The sequence below is a fragment of the Megalops cyprinoides genome, chromosome 2 (assembly GCF_013368585.1).
Source record: "Megalops cyprinoides isolate fMegCyp1 chromosome 2, fMegCyp1.pri, whole genome shotgun sequence".
In the NCBI taxonomy this organism is placed as follows: Eukaryota; Metazoa; Chordata; class Actinopteri; order Elopiformes; family Megalopidae; genus Megalops; species Megalops cyprinoides.
The window spans coordinates 67,400,115-67,403,835 of record NC_050584.1 but is presented as its reverse complement, the minus strand read 5'-3'; the positions used below and the strand labels follow the sequence as shown (position 1 = coordinate 67,403,835).

General features: G+C 44.1%; 1 long non-coding RNA gene across 1 annotated transcript; it reads right to left on the bottom strand.

Annotated features, from left to right (window-relative positions):
• Positions 1 to 476: 476 nt before the first annotated feature.
• LOC118768988 lies at positions 477 to 2,517 on the bottom strand. The gene is made up of 4 exons (XR_005004469.1): positions 2,479 to 2,517; positions 1,867 to 1,971; positions 1,175 to 1,216; positions 477 to 551 (listed from the first exon to the last, which is right to left on the bottom strand). It is a non-coding gene; the product is annotated as an uncharacterized LOC118768988 (long non-coding RNA).
• Between the last annotated feature and the right edge of the window lie 1,204 nt (positions 2,518 to 3,721).

Here is a 3,721-nt window from a genome sequence, read left to right as displayed (position 1 = left end):
CAGCTCCAGGGTGTAACTGCAGTGCCCCCCTCTGGACCCCCAGAGTCTGATGATTTGTGCCCCGCCCTCTCTCTCTCTGGCTCTGGGACGTCCTGCATAACCAGGTATGCGCCTGCTTCATCCTGGTTACCGTGGTGATTGGGTGTCTGTGGATCCAGTATGGCTGATAGGCTCAGTGTGGCTCCAGCTCCGTCCCCAGCTTCCACCTCTCTGTTTCCTCCTTCTCCAGCTTGTTTCTTTTGATCCCCAACTATAAGAGGCGGAAAATATGTACAGTGTTTAACAAGCAAGTTTAAATATCAATGTGGACAACTCCAGCCAAAACATTAATATGCTATAATCAGGTATAAATATCAGTGCACTTTACCTCAGTTACAGAGCAAATACGCTGTAACTGAGTTAAGAGTCAGCACCTGAAGAATTTGCTGCATCGAGGAGATGATCCTCCACTCCTTCATCTTCTCCATCTCTCCTGTCCTGATTACCACCCTGAGGCTGTAACTCCTCTCCTCTATCTTCTGGTCCTTCTCCTCTCCCCTGGTTACCATCACCTGCAGGAAGGAGGATATGAGCCACAGAGAGAACAAAGCAGGCCCATCCACATCCAGAGGCCTTCAGTCCCGGTGCCCCACATTAACGAGGTGATGTCATCGTGCCCATTCTTTAAATGCCAGTAATGCTTAACTAACTAATCCAGAGGCCTTCAGTCCCGGTGCTCCACGTTAACGAGGTGATGTCATCGTGCCCATGTCAGTAGTGCTTACCTCATTCAACTTTTAGTATCTGCATCACACACCACCAAATCTTAATGTCAACATGCTGAACTCCAGTGAAAATATAAACATAATATAATCAGTTTAATATAATCTAGTTTAAATATTGACATTTTACTCCAGCTGAATTAATAACACATTACAATCCAGAATAGCTGTTAACATCACTGCATTAGTTAAACTATCAATACATAATGTTTGAGTTCTAATACTAATGTACTGTACCTCAGTTAAAATATTTATGTAGTACAAAGAAGCTAAATATATCAGAACAGTATATTCAAGTTAAAATATCAAAATAGCATAACAGGAAATATGTAAACACACTACACTGCCTTTTGAGAGATGAGTTATTATTGTTCTGTATGATAGTAAGGAAATGCACCTGGATTCAGTCTTACCTCTTAGTCCTTGAATTAACTGTGTTAATCTTTGGAGCCATCCTGTGGTACACAGACATGTAAATCATATCCAGGGACATTCATAACACACGCGCACGCACACACAGTCAGTCTGACCAATCTCTACACAACAGGAGACAAAATACAGCTCCTTCATATATGTCCTGTCAGTCTCAGTAACAGAATCTAAGCAGTGCATAATGTATATGTGTGAATATGCATGTCTGAGTAAATGTGTGTGTTTGTTTATGAATGTATTTCTGTATATTTGTGTGTGTGTGTGAGTGTGAGTGAGAGAAAGAGAGGGGGTAGTGTGATGCCTATGATTATATGCTGGGAACAGCACTTCAGTTTGATTACCACTGTTCTACAGGCTCTCACATTTGGCCAAACACATGGATTAAAGACAGATGAACTGATAAACATTCAATACTTACATTGTTGGTGTCCCACAATAAATAGTATTACTATAGCAACAATAACAGCAATGGCAGCAGGATGCCAGGTGTCAATCTCAGAATGTCCTGCTGGAAATAAGTGTGTGTATTTGTGCATTTTTGTGTATGTGTGTTTTTGTGTGTGCTTTATGGGTAGTGTTCAGTTTGATCACCACCGTACTACAGAGCTGGCAAAACAGTTTTAAAATATGGGTCTAGAATAATAAGGTCCAAAGAGTTCATATTTCTCTGTACCTTTTCTCCATGCTACTATGAGGAGTCCTGTCACGAGAAGAACAGTAATAACCACAGCAGCAGCAGCAGGGTGCCGGGTGGCACTCCCAGAATGCTTATCTGCACCTGTAAATAAAGACACACTTCTTCAGAGGGGGTTATAGCTGACAGCATTTTCACCCTGAACCAAAGCCAGTCATGAAGGAGGAGTCTAAGAATGACTTTCAGCAGCTCTTTCTAAGGAGAACTATGTGGTATATGCACTGGAAGCCTCAGCATGTAACTGCAATATTATTAATAGAAGTATGCTGAGTACCATAAGTAAGGAGTATCTTTGCACATTAAATGCTTTTGTCAAAAATAGAACATTTTGTTTCATCTGATCATCTGTCCTGGTAGTTAGTGTTATGGACAATGCCTACATGTTTGTTAAGGAGTCCCTAAAATATGAAGAATCACAGTGTAAATTCTGTGGCTTTCAGCACTGAAATGATTTATTCTTAAAAATTCTGGCGTAGCACTATCACAGATGGATTTATATTAGTGGAAATTAAAGCTCTCTGTGGCTCCAGACCAGCTCAGGTGAGTTTTATTTAGTTTCTCCTCTTTATCTTTCACTTCCTGGATCCGTACCTGTAAATCTGACATATGTCTGCACCAGCTGCAGGGTCCGGTCGGCTAACACTTTGCAGGTGTATGTTCCTGTGAGGTTCTGGCCCTCTGGGTTCTGGATCAGGAGTGACCCGTTTTCTAAAGGGTCCTGAACCCGGTTCTTCCACAGGTCTGAGATATGTTGGTCTGAGGTGCCGCTGTTGTGTGCGAGGATGGGCGGGGTTTGTCCCATGAAGGTCCAGGTCTGAGTGAAGTTCTGGAGGCTGGGCTTTGGTGCAGGGCAGGGGATGGCCAGGGTTTGGCCCAATTCTCCATGGATGTCCTCTGAAAGAACAATCAAACACAAGTTGAGTTACACTTAGACCAAGCCCTCCATACCCAGACAGACCCGGTCCAGTAAGATGATCACACACTGCACATAAAAGCCCAGGTTAATCTCTGATATTATTTCTGTTCTGGGTTATTAAGTGAGTCAATAAAGTAACTGGCTCCATCCAGATTATTGCCAGTGATGATGTGACTAGGTATTGGAAGATGACCTCAATGAAACTGAAGGTTAGAGAGTAAATGACAGAGCCTTAAGGCCACACCCATTCTGGGGTTCATGAAGCCTCGTTCTGCCCTCAGTAAATGCTCCCCTCTGTTCAGGAGATCGGTGGTGGTGATGTAATCCAGGCTGCGGTACCTTGCTGTCTGAACGAGGCCCTCCACTCCCCAGTCCCGTCCTCTTTGGACACGGAGCAGATGTAGGCGTGGTCAGAAGGATTTCCCAGCATCCTCACTGTGCTGCTCACTGAGAACAGTCCCTGGGCATCTGCAGTCGGCTGGCTGGAGTCCTGCAGGGTTCCTGATGGTGTGGGTGGATCAGTGGACCAGGAAACGCGAGGGGTGGGGTAGATGCCCTGGGACATGCAGGCGACTCCCTCTCTGGTCCTCTCCATGCTCACTGATTTGATGGGAGCTGCAGTGATGTCACAATAGCAGTTAATATCCACTTCCTCTGCACAGTCAAGGTGGAACATACGACAGTTTCGTCAGCAACACAAGTCATATGCTACTCACTGAATTCATTCAATCACATCTTACGATGCATCCAATTTAACAGCAAGGGTTAAGCAACACTGAAGTGAGAGAAAATGGCACATGTACCATCCACTTCAGCTGTGGAATCTGATGTCAGCAGCTTCTTACTACCCAAAATGCACCACTTAAGCAATTCACACCCCTTCAAGAATGTTCACAATGACCCATTAAATCAGAACAC